Source organism: Arvicanthis niloticus, chromosome 26, assembly GCF_011762505.2.
Source record: "Arvicanthis niloticus isolate mArvNil1 chromosome 26, mArvNil1.pat.X, whole genome shotgun sequence".
In the NCBI taxonomy this organism is placed as follows: domain Eukaryota; kingdom Metazoa; phylum Chordata; class Mammalia; order Rodentia; family Muridae; genus Arvicanthis; species Arvicanthis niloticus.
This window is the reverse complement of record NC_133434.1, coordinates 16,547,976-16,563,790: the sequence shown is the minus strand read 5'-3', so window position 1 is coordinate 16,563,790 and position 15,815 is coordinate 16,547,976. Positions and strand designations below refer to the sequence as shown.

The window sequence follows — 15,815 nt, the reverse complement described above, 5'->3', positions numbered from 1 at the left end:
TCTTCTCACAATGAAGAAACCCCCAATGGTGCAATTCTCAGAACACATCCCCAGAGATAGGTGACATTACCACTGTGCTTGACCCACAAGTTCCCATGTGTTATGAAGACGTAGCTCAAAGCTCCTGAAAGTCACTCTCTGCTGCTCATACAGCTTTCTGACTGTTGTTCTTTTTGTCTAGGAGGCTTGGCTTTGTGAACAGTGTCTCTGCCTCCTTCTGGCTTGTTCCCAAGGCCACGCCTGTGTTAAACATGGCCTTGCTTTCTTTGGATCCTACTCACTGCTCCTTCCTGGTGTATCATTGCATAGTATGTGGTCACTTGCTCCACTATTTATGACAACGAATCAGAAATTCTCTTGTCTACCTCCTCCTTGGTTTGTCAACTCCTGACAATAGTAGCCTTCTGTTCTGACAAAGTGGCCTGACTCCTAGCTCAGATCTCTCCCCAGCTCAGCCTGTTCTGTGGTTTGTACTTAGCAAGCCACTGATGTTCTAAACACACTGGATATGCAGAGCAAAGCCTCATACCTCCCCTCAGTCAGTTCCAGTGAACAATGGAAGCTTCTAAGCTAAATCAATGAATCTGTGAATTGATGTTGGGTCAATGAACAAAATATTAACTCAACAGGGGGGATAATTCAAACAATCTTGTACATCTTTGTGACTTCAGCTCAGAACAATAAGTCATGAACTTAAAGATTGCTAATTCTTTAGGCCTTTTATTTTCTTAAAAAGTAAGTGGCATAATACAAACATATGTTAATTAGCTTGAGTTAGCCATCCCACAAAATCTAACCATACATCAACACAACATGCTATATTCCAAAAGATATAGTTTTATCAACTAAAATATAGAGCACATGTGTATGTAATATTGGCATAAACCATAAGAAATCATTGGTAATTGACTGCTTTAGAGTTACAAAAATGGCAATTTTGTACGGTTCTACAAAATGGTCCTTCCATATGGTTCAGCTCAATTTGTGACATAGATATTACCCTCAAGAGGAAAGGGGGAAGAAGAAGGCAGCACCACTGAGCGTCTACTGTGTCCTGGGAGCTTACAAGCAGTGTCTCCGTCAGTTTAATCTCCATTTACTTGTGATCCAGAAGAGCAGAATAAAGTTGAGAGAAACAAAACAAAATATTAAGATGGGTGGTATTGTAGTGTGGTGGTGCAGTGTTGTGGTGTCATGGTGTGGTGGCATGGAGTATTAGTGTGGTGTTAGAATGAAAGAAGGGTATTGGGGATGAGGGATTCTTGGGGTCAGGTGTCCCCCTCCTTTTTCCATGCTTTTCCCATTGTACCTCTTCAGGCTGCAACCTTGTTACTGACTTATTCCCATTCACCATCCTAAGTTTTTCAAGTTTCTATTAATGAATGTCTTCTCATAGTATCCATCTCTGCAGACTGACACCTGGTGCAAAGGTTGTGCTCAAATGTTTGCTGAGGAAAACACTCAGAGATAGCTATGCGAAGAATTCCAGCAGCAACTCAAAGATGCCTCACATTCTGCTAGGTAGAGGCTCATAGCCCTCATTATGGGATTTAAGATCTCAGCATGAGAGGACCTGAAAGGGCTGGGCCAAAGAGGAAGAGGGATTACAATAGCCAAGTCCTGGTCAATCTCTTTTCCATTTCCTGTTTTTCTTTTGGTCTGCATGCTCTGATGTCATTCTATGTCACACAGTTGTCCCCCTCTCCACAGGAAGATGCACGGTATACTCATTAACAGCTACCATTTGCTGAGTAGATGGGTAGCAACACCCCTTTTACATACCCTTTATCCAAGTTGAGAAGCTGAAATTCTCTGTGTCTCTTATTCTAAAATTCATCCCGTTCTCTTTAAAGATTTATTTATTTACTTTATGTGTATGAGTACATTGTAGCACTCTTCAGACACACCAGAAGAGGGCACTGGATCTCATTACAGATGGTTGTGAGCTACCATCTGTAGTTGGTACAGATGTAGTTGGTACGTGGTTGCTGGGAATTGAACTCAGGACTTCTGGAAGTGCAGCCTGTGCTCTTAACCACCGAGCTGTCTCTCTAGTCCCTAAATGATTTATTTGCTCTTGTGTGTATGTGTGTCTATGTGGGTTATGCATATGTGAGGCCAGGTACAGATGGTTGTGAGCCACTGTGTGAGTGCTGGGAACTGAACCCAGGTCCTCTACAAGACAAGTACACAGTCTTAACCATGGAACCATTTCTGCAGCCCTAACACCAATCCTCTTAATTACTGAACATTAAAGTCTTACTTAGGGTTTCACTGCTGTGAAGAGACACCATGACCAAGGCAACTCTTTTAAAGAACAACATTTAATTGAGGCTGGCTTGCAATTTCAGAGGTTCAGTCTATTCTCACCATGGCGGGAGGCATGGAAGCATGTAGGGCAGACAGGGTGCTGGAGGAGAGTTCTATATCTTGATCCAAAGACACCAGGAAGGGGCTTGCTCTTCTGGCCTGGGCGGAGCTTAAGCATAGGACCTTAAAGCCTACTCCCTCAGTGACACATTTCCTCTAACAAGGCCACACCTACTCCAACTAAGCCACACCTCCTAACAGTGCCACTTGCCATGGGCCAAGCATATTCAAGGCACCACAATTAGCAATATAAATCCCAGATGGTGGCTTTAGTTTCCTGGAGTATGCGGAAGTGAATCTAGAGTCTCTGATGGCCGCCATGCAGCAAGAACCAGAGTGCACATGGGAGTCTTCTCCATTGATATCCTGCCCTGAAACCACTGGGTCAAATATGAGCATACTGGCCCCTGACCCATCAAACGCCATGCCAGGCAGTTCTCAGAGCCTTTTTCATTCATTGTCTTCTAGGGGGAATTAACTGATTGAGGTTGACTTATGAGGATAACCAGGACCCTCTTAGCAAAAGAGCCCTAAATCTTGGTGTTTGTCCCCTTCCTGTCCTGGAAGAGTGCCCACTGAATCTAGAGAACCAACTCACTGTAGACTTTAGAGCATGCCCTCCTGACCCCTAGCACTGAATGTTTTTTTTCTCTCTCTGATCTTTAAGGAGGCGTATCTCCAAAGGGAAGGCAGAGTTTCACAAGGAGGAGATGGAGGTGGCAGAGAGAACAAACCTTGAATATGCTAAGAGCGCTCTTCTACACTTTGACTGACGGTGAAGACACATCTTGTCAAATTACTGCTTCAGTCAAACACAGCTAACGCTCCTCGGCACTGACAACAGAATGATTTCAATTTTAAGAAGGGTGAAAGAAGCCATGAATTAAACCTTGGGCTATTAACAGGGTTCCCATTTCACCGAGTGAAGACACGTTGCCATGGATGCTTATGTAGTCTTCCAAATATTTTGCTATTTGAAGCTGTGGTGAGAGAAAGGTCCAGGGTCAGCGATTATGAATGCCCAACCTACTTTTCCAGCTGAAAAGAGACTCCTCAGGGGATGCTGCCTTGAGCCACTTGGAGCCACCCAAGAACTATGGAATGGCAGTAAAACTCAGAGATAAGGTGTGGTGCCCTCCTCTCCAGCTCACTTCTACCTTCTGGATGGGCACTATACCTCTCCAGCTTCCTGCATCCCATCACACTCTGCCTGGTAGTTAGCTATTCAGACAGAGTGGCAGGCAGTGTCCCTTCAAGATACTGAAACGGGACGGACAGGTTCAAGGTCAGATCTTGAGGAGCCGTCATCCCATTAATCAAAGCTTGTATGAATGAGAATGCATAAGGTTGTATGGGATCTGACTTAAGCTCAGTGTGAAGAGCAGGAAGAGGGGAGGGACGCTGGTGGTGGAGAAATCCATGCTCCATGTGAACTTGGAAGGGACTAACGTGTGCTCTCTGCTCAGCAGCTTCACCTACAGGAAGAGCACTGGATTGCAACGGTCTTTCGAGAGAGTCCCCCATGTATTTAAAGAAAGGCATAAGAACCTTATTTCACCAGGGAATGTCTCTGAGCTCTTCAGAAGCAAGCTTGACCTGGCATTGAAATTTTTGCCCTAATGGTCACTGTGGACACGGTTGGATTTGTCTGCTTGGTCCTAACATTTGACTTGCTGAAAATTCACACTTCTAAGAGGCTTAGATTCTGTCCCTTATCTACTCCTGCCTTTGTGGTTTTGACTTGGTATCCATAATTTCTGATTTATTCCCTGTATAAATCTTTTAATAATTTTTAGGCAACAAACTAGCACTTGTTGGTTCAGAGGCATCCCAGTTATCCTTTTCTTACTCCCACAATGGCTCTAAGCGAATCAGTGCCCTTCACAGGAGAAGCATCAGCCTTCTCCGAATGGTCATCCATCTCTATAAATCCCAGTTCACCAGGAAGTACTTATCTCATTTTCATAGACGCTTGGGTTTGAGAGAGCTGTCAAGATTACTGAATTTGATGCCTCTCCCACTCAGTATGCAAATCCAGTTATATCAATGATTGCAAAATAAGACACTTACCATCAATTTATCCTACTCAGCATCTCACACGTGTCATCCCAATAGCTCCTGATGCCCAGTTCTGCGAGGTACACACTATTGCCTTCACTTTATAGTTTAGGAAACAAAGACCACTGTTTCACCCAGACTCCACATACAGACTCTTTATATGGACCTTCAAACTTCCGAGTGGATGTCAGCCGTAACTAGGAAATCATGAACTGTGGGACATCCGGCTGACTTTTGGAGTCCTGGCTTTTAGAAAGAGGCGCAAGAGGCTGAACTGGGAGCCCTCTCCCAATTTTTTCCCCATTGTGCTGGTTTCCACTTTAGTAACCAATACAAGCTTTAATTCATTTTCCAAACTTTTTCTTGAAATTTGCAAAACATCTCCAACCTCAACTTTGCCTCATTTGGCTGCTTTTGACAATCCCTGATTACGACAGTGCGCCTTCCGTTATAATCCCCTTGCCACGGCCTCAAAATTGTTAAGTTCAGATTACATTGTAAATGATGAGTTCCTATAGTTTTGTTTTCCTGATAAACTTCATTAGCTAATCAAACGACTTACAAGACAAGGTCCTTGCCCACAGGGAAAATTATTCATCTTTCTCATATGACAACCTGCAAGGCAATACATTCAGTGCACTGTTTGTTGTATGGAACTGACTGTAGATATGATAGAAAATCCAGTTAAAAGGAGTGAAGTTGTCAGCAGCCATCAGGGAAGGCTTTGGGAAGGCTCATAGCTTAACCTGGGCTTTGTCAGTTGGGAAGGCCTGGGAACTGCAGAACAGAGGGATCTGGATGGCAAACTGCAGGGATAAATCACAGGTGTGTGCAGAAAGCAAAGAGCAGATTGGCTCTGTACAACAACCTGTTCCATGAGGAGGGGGAAGTGAAAGACAGGGATGAGGGTGGAAGCAGGAAAATCTTGAATATTGAGATGAAGGATTCATGCATGTGATCCTGGAATCAGTGAGAGAGACGGAGTTTATTTTAAGGGCATTTCCTCCAGTCCAGCCTTTCCTATATCTCCCATTTGCAGGCCCAGTGTTTCTCTGCAGGGCACCTATGCTAATTTCTACCACCATTCCAATTTCCTCCCAGCTAGCTTTTCTGTTTCTGTTGATCTCAATCCTAGCCCCTTTCTTTATTTTGCCCAAATCTCATTTTACCCAGCGAACGCTGAGATGCTACAGTGAGCGTCTTCCTTCCCTGCCTGGATCACGCTCAGACACCTGCCTGCCTCCTGTCTCAGCTGCTTCCCGTGCTCCTTAGACACACCTGCCAGACACAGCCGCACAAATAAGCGAGCTCCTGTTCAGTCTCCCTCCCATTTGCTCACACTGTCTGCAGAGGAGAATCCCCATGCCGTAGTCGTTTTCTAGGCATTCCCCCTACAAACGTGAAGCCAATCTGTTACATTGTAGGTTCACGCCCCTTGCATTTAGTGCTTCTTCTATGTGGACTCCCCAGTTCCCAGGACTTCTCCTAGTAAGAATATCCTTCAAGATAAAGCTTGATGGGGTCTCTGGGGACACTTTCTTGGTCTACCCAAGCTGAATTAAGTGATTTCCTTTTAGACAATCTTGGGCCATTTCACAAGCATCCCATACACAGCCTGTATAGATAGGCACCTACCACACTGGTCAAAAAAAGCAAAAGAAACCCACAGAGTGGATCATATCCTTATTGGAAAACTATCAAGGAATCTAGAGTCGAAGCTGAAGATGAAGGCTTGAAAGTAGAAGCTAAATGAAACACAGGTGTCTGGCTTCAGGAACTACAAAAATGGGACTGGGTAACAGATGAAGATGGCTCCCTCTGTATCTCCCCACTGCAGGGATGGGGCTGGCCTCCAAATGTCCCCACTACTCTACACAGAATTCCCACTTATAGAGAAGTTTTCAATTAGGGAATCTCTACCATTTGTTTTTCACCAAGTCCTCTGACTTCTTAATCGATATGATTAATGTTTTCCTCAAGGCAGGGGGATGTACAGATTGACCATTAAGAGTTCTGAAGAGTAACTCTTCAGCCAAGAACCCTGACAATCCAGGAGTGAATATGAGCATGCAAGAACCAACCCTCCTCCTGACTCAGAGAATCGAGGGAGGGAAAGTACAGTGGGGAGCTGGCGGCACACATAGCAAGATAGTACCTCACAACAATTTCCAGAATTCGGTAGCTGATAATAATTGCTCATTTAAGTGCCCTGAAGCTTTAATTTGGTAAGTCTGTAATCAATGGCAATTTTTGCCTGGAGGTAACGGAAGGCTGAGTGACAGATAAAAATAGTGAGCTCCAGCGTGTTACCCATCCTAGTAGTTGGAAGAGTGAACAGAAAGCCTTACAGGCTTGCAAATGGGAAGGAGGGGAAGGAGGGGAAGGAGGGGAAGGAGGGGAAGGAGGGGAAGGAGGGGAAGGAGGGGAAGGAGGGGAAGGAGGGGAAGGAGGGGAAGGAGGAGGAGGAGGAGGAAGAAGAGGAGGAGGAAGAGGAGGAGGAGGAGGAAGAGGAGGAAGAGGCGGAGGAAAAGGCAGTTGAGTCAAGGCTTTGCAGTGAATATAGGGAAGAGGTTCTAGAAACTTTAAAGGTGGGTTTTGGTTGTCAATGGAGACAGCTACTCTCCCACTGGATTCATCTTCCCAAGTCTTCAGCTGGTTTCCTAACCATCTGTCTAAAGCTCTGCTCAAAGAGGATCCTTTTCAGGGTTATGGAATTTATGTTTTCTCAAAGTATCCAGGCCCAGGAGTAATCATTTCCATATAACTTCATTTGCTTTTTGTATATAATTGTTAGCACCTCCTAACTTACTGTCTCTGGACTCAGAATGTCTCCTAGTTTCAGAAGACAGCTGGCTTCCTACATTAGGTTAATTCTTTACATCCTTGTCTTCCCACCTCTGCAGCTCTGTCTGTTTGTCTGTCTGTCTCAGCGTTTGCAGGCCCATGGTGCCTTATAAAACCCTTTAGGGTCAGGATGGTCAACTGCCATCCTGACAGTTGGCAGTCAATGTAGTCCTTATCCAAACCAGTGTTTTTGAGTTAGATGTTTTAGCTCTTGCTATGATGTACCTTTACATGTCTTTGACCTCACTTTGGATACGACAGTGAGTAAGAATTTCAGAATCCACTCAAGGAGCCGAGTACCAAGCCCAGGCTGATCCTCACCAATGGCTTTTCAAGAGGTCTTATTGCCATATCTTCTGCCTGTCACAGCTTCCTGGCAAGCAGAAGAGAAAGTTGCTTCCATGGAATGATTTGGAAGGTTCCAGTTTTCAAATGGTTTTCTTATAGCTTTGTGTTATGCCTGGCATCCACCAGTCACGGGGAATGATGGTGATGTAAAACATAGAACATAGGATTTGGATTCAAAAGATTCAGGTCTTTGATCCTTGGCTCCTCCTATTTTGTTTTTGTGACCTTGGGCAGATCAGCAGGCTTTCTGGGCCTTGATTTCTTGTAGAAAACAATAGGGGGAAGTAGTTGTAATGTTCTGTAGTCATAAGAGTAGCCATAGTCTACAGCAGTTAATTACACATTACAAATAGGCAAGTCTGAAGGTTCCTAACAAATACAAATGATAATATTTGAAGATATGGAAATGCTGATTACCTCGATCTGATCATTACATCTTCTGTATACGTGTTGAATTATAATACCGTGACCCATGAATAAGTACAGATATTGTCAATTAAAAATAACATGAAAGGCTTTTTGAAAACCCCAAAGCTACGTTCACATGCTCATTTTTGTTGGTCTTCATTAATTCAGTCCTGGGAGACTTTTTTACCTTCCAGACCCAAGTATTAATTTTAAATTCTCAAAGGAGGGGTAAGACTTTATGCATATAAGCTAACACCTTGCAGCTTAGAATCAGAAAACAAGTATTGGAGAAAGATCTAAAGTGATAGTCTTGGGGAAATTCAGAAGCTACTGCCATGAAGAAGTGGTTAACCTTTTCCTCTGAGAGTAAAGCAAACATCTCTTATGATTTCTTTCTATGTCTGATATCTGACAACGTTAAACCAAAAACCCACTTAGAGATAACTTCTGTTGGCTTATTTACAGAGCAAGAGTAAACCAAGGCCATAGTGAACTACTCATTTGTATATCACTTCTGTTGGTTTATTTGTACAGCAGGTAATCTACAAGAGCCCTGATTTGTGCCAGGCTTTCTTCTGCTCACTTATGATGTGCTGAACCCATATTTCTGTCCTCTGGGAGCAGCAATCCATCATGTGAAACATACAGGTGATATATCCATTCTGACATGGTAGCCCAAGTGCTTAGGTGAGCAAACGGTCATGTGGTACAGGACTTATTAGAGACTGCTTAATATAGACAAACCAGGTTAGATAAGACTTACTTACCAGGGGAAGGCTCTCTTAAGCATCAGCCAGGTAAGAGGTGGGGAAAGATGCAGAGCAGTCCAAGCCAACTGAATGGTCTAGAGAGAACATGGAAGGGATGGGAATATAATTAATTTGAGAAACTGAGAATGAACTGGTGCAGACTAAGCAGAGGGTGTGATGGAAGTTGGGGAGGTGAATAGAATATGTTAACAGGCCCCGTGTCACATGAAGACCTTTAGGCAGGAAGCAGCAGGTCACAGAAAGGTTTTATGTAGGAGACTGGCATTCACTACCGTATGACTCACAGTGTATTAGCATAACTCTTGATTTGACTGATCTCCCTGCCCACTCACTAGGCTGGGAGCTCCAAGAGAGCTGGAGAATGTCCTATTAATCACTGGATCCCCAAGTGCCTGGCTTATAGTAGGCACTACATTAGTGTCAATGGAAATGAACAAAACTTATTGTCCCTTCTTCTGTACCTTCTGCCATGGCTCATGGGATAAACTGGCATGAAATTGGAAAGGTGAAGTAAGAGTTTAGTGGAAACCGGAAAGTCTCTCTCTCTCTCTCTCTCTCTCTCTCTCTCTCTCTCTCTCTCTCTCTCTCTCTCTCTCTCTCTGCCCCCTTCAGCTGGTGGCATGCTTCAACCCTTATTCCTTCTGGGTCCTCAGGAAAGAAAAGCTGTCTCCGTCTTCTCAGGAAGATTCTGGGAGAACAGTTCATAAGGTATCTCTTGTTGAGTCTTGACGTTCCCAGTTAGCTCCCAGCAGGCATTGTTTCATCACCCCCCGTCTGTACATCTGTATTCAAGGTGTACAGGGCTTACCAGCCTGGGTACCACTTTCTCTATGCTGGCACTCCCTCTTGACACACCTGTCTAAGCAGGCAGTGTGCTGGGAGACACTATCTGTTATGATTCCTCTCATATTCTGTATGAGATGGGACCTGTTTGCCAGGAAAAGCCAGACACACACGATGGGCTTTCCAAGTGAACATGAGGTGGAGAAGAGATTTCCTTCCAGAAATATGATTGGCTAGTGTCTTGAACTTTATTATGGATAAAACTGATTCAAAGCTTTCAAAGCCTAACAACCAGATCTCAATTGCAAGTTCTGACATGTCAGAACTGGACAGGTCACTTACAGCGAGTACTTCCTGGCTAGATACACTCTTAAGTAACTGGAAAAATCAATGTTTCATCCATGGACACAGAAGCCACGGTTAAAATGAGGCATGATCAGAGCTGAAGTATAATTGGCATCAGACAGGAATCAGGTTTTCCTCTTTAAATCTTGTTCCTGCGTGTGCTATCCCTCTTGCTGTTATCTCTAAGAGAGAATGCTATTTGATATACATTCCTATTTAATATGATACAATCTAATTACAAATCTATGCAGCAAGACTTTGTCCTCTAAGAGCCTTAGTGACTGGTGGTTACTTATAAAACCCTAAAGTGACCATTACTGTTCAGGGGACAATGGCCTAATGCCAACCACCGTCCTGGGGAACTCCAACTAACTTTTATCGATCTTGTCATGTAGCCTTCACCTCTTCTGTTGATTTGAAGCTCTTGCCTTTTCAGTCCCTCTCGGCTTGCCGTAGTTTACTCCCTACATCTCTTACTTGGCCCTCCAGTCTGTCTCTACCTCTGCATGTTTCTTTGTGTTACTCTGTCCCTTTGTAACATTTTGTTCCATCCCTTGATCTTCCTGCCTTTCCTTTATTCATCTCTGTGTATCTGTACCTTCCATATGTGTTCCCACCTCCTGGCTGCCCCTCCCTCCAAGGTGGATAGCCATGAAAGATGCCCAGCATGGCTTCTCCACACTGGTGTGTTGCTAACGCAGACTCCTTGCCGCTCTCAGTAGAAATAGCTTTTGCCTTTTGTTGCCAAATCGAAATCTTCTCAGCAGTAAAAATGTGGCTTATGAAAGCAAGTACCTTGTAATTAAATAAATGGGTAATTTCAGTGTTTTTTATTTCTATTTTTCTTTCTGAGGATTTTCTTAGTAACAGGAAGGAAAAGATAGACCTGCTTTACTTCCCACTGATGGATAAGATAAAGTAAGTCGTTCTGTATTTAGGTTTTATTTGGCTATCTGTGATAATTAATAAGAAGGGAACATCTGTCCTAGTGATGGAGAAGAAGAGAAGGCATGGAGGGGGGGAAAAACCTGGCTGCATCAATAAAGAGTGCTGGGAAAAGATACAGTTGGCAAAAGGACTGGCTGAATTATAATTTGGAGAAGAGTTAAAGAAAGAAAAAGTAAGGGTTTCATCAAACACATCAACGGATAGCACAGTCTTGAGGAGACGGGCTCATAAGTGAATGAGGTGAGGATGACACATGACAAATATAAATGGATGGATACTTTGAGGGATGGTGGAGCCAAGGAGAAGACAAACATATGGAGTCTTGATGAAGCCATGTCCCATAATGGTGCTCATTGGGTGGGAAGGAAGTTAGCCAACGTGAATTGTGACTGCTTCCAACCATTCTTCCAGACCCAAGGTAGCTGAGGCTGTGTCCAAGTAAACAGTATTAAGGGACTTTGAGGTGATCACAGAGTCCTAGAGCTAGAGTCGCAGGATCCGTGGCTGGAGGGAGCATCTACACCAGCTGAGAGGACTGAGGACCTTGGGTACTGGCCCAGGGTGCATCTCATTGCAAACAGTTGACAGTACCCATCTCTCTCCCTTCCTTGCTTTGTTCCATCTCCCACCCTGACTCACTTTCTCATTCTCTCATAAAACAAAGGCAGCAGAGTGCATCTCTATGCCTACTGGATGCTTAGATCCCATGCACTCCCCAGTGTTTGTAGATTAGTCCTACATAGAGGGGCCATGGTTCTCTCTTTGCAGTACAGATAGCAAAATAAGATCTTTACCCAGAAAGATCATGGTATCTTTGCATGGATTGATGGTTGTCCTTTGGAACAAGACATCAAGCAACCTAAAAATAAATAACCCTCATAAGCCCAGGATGCTATCTTTCTCACTCAAAACTTTCATAAAGTTCCAATATCATAATAAAATACCGGGTCGATATTTGAACTCCAGTAAAGCTGCACCATATTACAATGTGACTCCATAATGAACTTCAGAATCGTGACAGCCTCTCATTAGTCAAGCCATTTGCTCACAGGATTTCCTTAGGTCTTCCCATGATGGGCTTTCTTTGTCATATTTTATGATGTTGTTTATAGTAGTGAAGTTTCTATCTACTAAAATGTCTTTTTAAAAAATTCATGCATAATATAAAGGTGACTTTGTTAAATCTTTACCTTTTGGACTTTTAAAAATCATATATCTTGTATAGAAGAAATACGATCTTATGAGTAGCTACTGACATACAGACCAGAACTCTCAGGTTCAAGTCCATGGCCACCGATTTTACTTGCTGTGCACTCTTGGATGAGGTATACAATTTTTCAGGGCCTCAGTTTCCAACACATGCACCTCACAGAATTTCAGCGAAGATTCTATTTGCCTAACGTAGACTCCATTGTTTGGGCTACAGCAACTACTTAACGCATTATAAGAAACACAGTGTCAGCTGTTCCTGTCATGTTGTTGTGGCATTTGATGCGAGCTCTGTAACATAATCACTTAGCCAAGTATCAAAATTATCATTGATCTTTACATAGAATTATGAGGAATAATCTCTTGGGATCTCGTTTATTGGCAAGTGAGAGGAACCCAAGTAAAGAGCTGTTATTCAGTTAGCAAACACATATTGAATATTTCTGTCAGAAACTCTCAGTGTGTGTGTTTGAGTGTTAATGTGTCACTCACTGTGTGTCTGTGTGTATGTATGTGGTATGTATGTCTTGTGTGTCAGTCTGTCTCTCTGTGTATGTGTGTATATCTGTGGGCGTGCATGTGTGTCATGTGTATGTCATGTGTACGTGTGTGTTTATCTGTGTGTGTGTGTCTGTAGTGTGTGTGTCTGTGTGTATTGGTGTGTATCTGTGTATGTGCATGTGTATGTATCAGTGTGTGTGGATCTGTGGTTGTATGTATGTCTGTGGTATGTGTCTATGTCTATGTGTGTCTGTGGTGTATGTCTGTATTTATGTGTGTCTGCGTGTATGTCTGTGTATGTCTGTGTATCTGTGATGTGTGTGTGTGTGTGTGTGTGTGTGTGTGTCCATGTATGCACTGAGGTTCTGGTACTGAGAAGGCTTAGTGCCTAGTTTAGGGTGCTACATTCTTATACAGAGTGACAAAAAATAAAGGATGATAAAAAGAAAATACCAGATTGTGATAAGAAATTAAACAACACACTGTACAGAATGTTGCTAAGGCATCAGAGATAACTTGGATCTGTAGGACAGAGCAGGCTGTTCTGAGGCCTTCAGATGATGAAAGGAAAGCAGCCATGCAAGCTCTCTGGGCAGATGAGCAAATGGAGAGGCCTGAGGCAGAGAACAAGCCTGACAGGTTTGAGGAAAGAAGACTTAATTAAGGAAGACGAGCTGGCAAGGTGGACAGGAGCCAGATCATGAAGTCTTATGGACCATGATGAGAAAGTCTGGATTTGATTAATTATTGGGGAAGCAATTGTGAGAAATTAAGCACAAGAGTGACACTCTTTCACTCAGATTCTAAAAATGTGTCATGCAAAGATGGGGAATAACTTCAGGACGTTAGAGATATTAGCAGGAAAGTAGTTAGGAGGCTGTTGTGGTTGACCAGATGGAGAAAATGAAGATGGAGAGAAGAGACCTATCATAGGGATGGAAGCAGCAGTATTTGAGGGATGAAAGGGATGTCCGGGATGTAACATTTGGATGTTCTAGAAGTCTTTGGTTTCTGGTAAGTATGCCATATATGGTGTCACATGCTGTTATTCCTAGAAATCCGGCTGATCTCTGTAAGTTCAAGGCCAACCACTGCTACATAGTGAGATCCTGTCTTAAAAAATGAAAGGAAGAGAAAGAAAGAAAAAGAAAGAAAGAAAGAGAGAGAGAGAAAGAGAGAAAGAAAAGAACTTAGTAATCCAATTTGCTAATGCAAAGATGGAACAGACAAGATGGATGCGGAGGTCAACCAGGTTAGAGAGAGGTGTGATGGTTAATTTCAATTGTTTGCTTGATGGGGCTGTAAAATAAGGGATTAGTAAAGGATACTTCTGGACATGTCTGTGTACCCAGAGATGATCAAAATGAAAGACAGTGACTGATGGGGATAGGATATCCCTAAATTTGGTAGCACTGCCCAGTACACTGGGACTCTAGTGGAACAGAAGCAGAAAAAGAAGGGAATCAAGCCAGTGCATGCATGACCTACTCTTCCTGAGCAAATGTGTCATTGCTGCTTATCCTCATCCATGTCTTCATCTGTGTCCTTATTCAAGGACAGCAGAGCAAATGTGTCACTGATGCCTGTCCTTATCCGGGTCCTCATCCATGGACACCATACTCCAGCTTCTTCAGTCTTCCAGCAGACACATCAGTCACTCTTCAATGTAAGGTTGGAGCCACTTTACTGGACTATTCTTGGACGAATGAGCTATGGGGTAGCTCTATGGCTCTCAAGCATGCAGATGGCCATTGTTGATCTATCTAGGCCCCAATCTAATAAACCCAGATATACATGTATATCCATTCTATTGGTTTTGTCCTCTCTAGACACCTAGTATAAGGGGTGGGTATTGTGTTGCGCATGTCTGATCAAAATGCCAACTAGATAACTAGGAGGCACGGCTGAACAGGCAGCCAGATATATAGTGTAGAAGCCAGGGTTAGAGCTTTAAATTTATGACCCACACAGAATAAATTGTATTTAAAGCTGTAGGACAAGATGAGATCACCAAGACAGGGAACGGATAAAGATAAGAAAATGGTTTGAGTCTGAACTTTGAGGATGCTAAGATTTAGAAGTCAATTAAAATAAGACAATCTAATAAAAGAAAATTCATTAGGCCAATAAACAACCCAGTTTGGGAAAGAACGAGGCTGACCTCAGGCACAACAGGACTCGAGGTCTGCAGTGCCAGCAAGGCTATATCTGTCTCTCTCCCACACTCCACGTTCTTCCTCACTCTCTCCCCATCAATCTTTTAAGACAACCTATTCTTATCTTTGGTCTCCATTTTAGAATTTTTTTCTGTTTGAAGAAAATGTAGCCACAGGCAGCTCTGAATTCCGCTAAAACAATGCAGGAGAAAAGCCAATGTTCCTTCCACTTGAGCTTCAAATGTCTCAAGGAAGACTCCTAATTTTTCCTAACTTGGGTCTTAGGACAATCTATGGAACCAATCTCAGGCTAGAAGAACAGTATAAAGAAGTTGATTGGCCAAGGCTGGTCATGTGTTCCATGGAGGAATCTAGATTGAACTTTATTTCTATCAGTGGTTGCTGATGTAGTTACTAAGTTATTCATTCTTTCAGTTTGGGTCTACTTTCTAATCATAAATGCATGTGTCTGTCCATACCTGCAAGCATAGCACGGCGTGGCAGCCTTATATCTTTTAAAGGTAAATAAATAATTTGCTCTTATCTAGAGCTGAGATTGACACATTCAACACATATACCTTGTAGCTCAAACTTCACAAGAAACACACACGCTCACTTAGAGCACTGTTGTAAGGGCACTAACCCCATCCAGGTGACTCTTCTTCATGCTTAGTTACTCCCCAAAGTCCAATTGCTTATAGAAATGGCATTTGGGACTCAACATTAGACTTCAACTATGATCTATGAGAGGACACAAACATTCAAGTCAGAGCATTTATAGCTGCAACACAAGAGGGCAGTCTCAAAGGGACTGATTCCCAAAGCTGTTCCAGCAACACCACCATTGCGATCTGTGATTCTGAGACTCTAGATTGCACATAGTCTAGTGTTTGTTCTTCCACAACCTCCACTCAACAATCCATAGTGTCATCAGCAGACAGATCTTACAGCCCAGAACCTTGCAATGAACAAAGGTCAAATCTTTGTCCATCAAGAAGGCAAAGAAGGCAGCATCGGTAGGACCACTAAGCTGTTTCTTATTGTTGGCGGGGTGTTCATCACGATGCAGTCATGT

General features: G+C 43.2%; 1 protein-coding gene across 6 annotated transcripts in view; it reads right to left on the bottom strand.

Annotated features, from left to right (window-relative positions):
* Nxpe4 (neurexophilin and PC-esterase domain family member 4) overlaps nucleotides 1–15,815 on the bottom strand; it is a 247,174-nt gene that overhangs the window by 168,546 nt on the left and 62,813 nt on the right. For 5 of the 6 annotated variants that reach the window (XR_013107551.1, XR_013107550.1, XR_013107552.1 and 2 more), the window contains exon 2: nucleotides 8,796–8,872. The exons of the other annotated variant lie outside the window; for it this stretch is intronic. The gene's annotated coding sequence lies outside the window, so the exon portion shown is untranslated. The remainder of the gene's footprint in view (nucleotides 1–8,795; nucleotides 8,873–15,815) is intronic. 6 annotated transcript variants of the gene reach the window in all.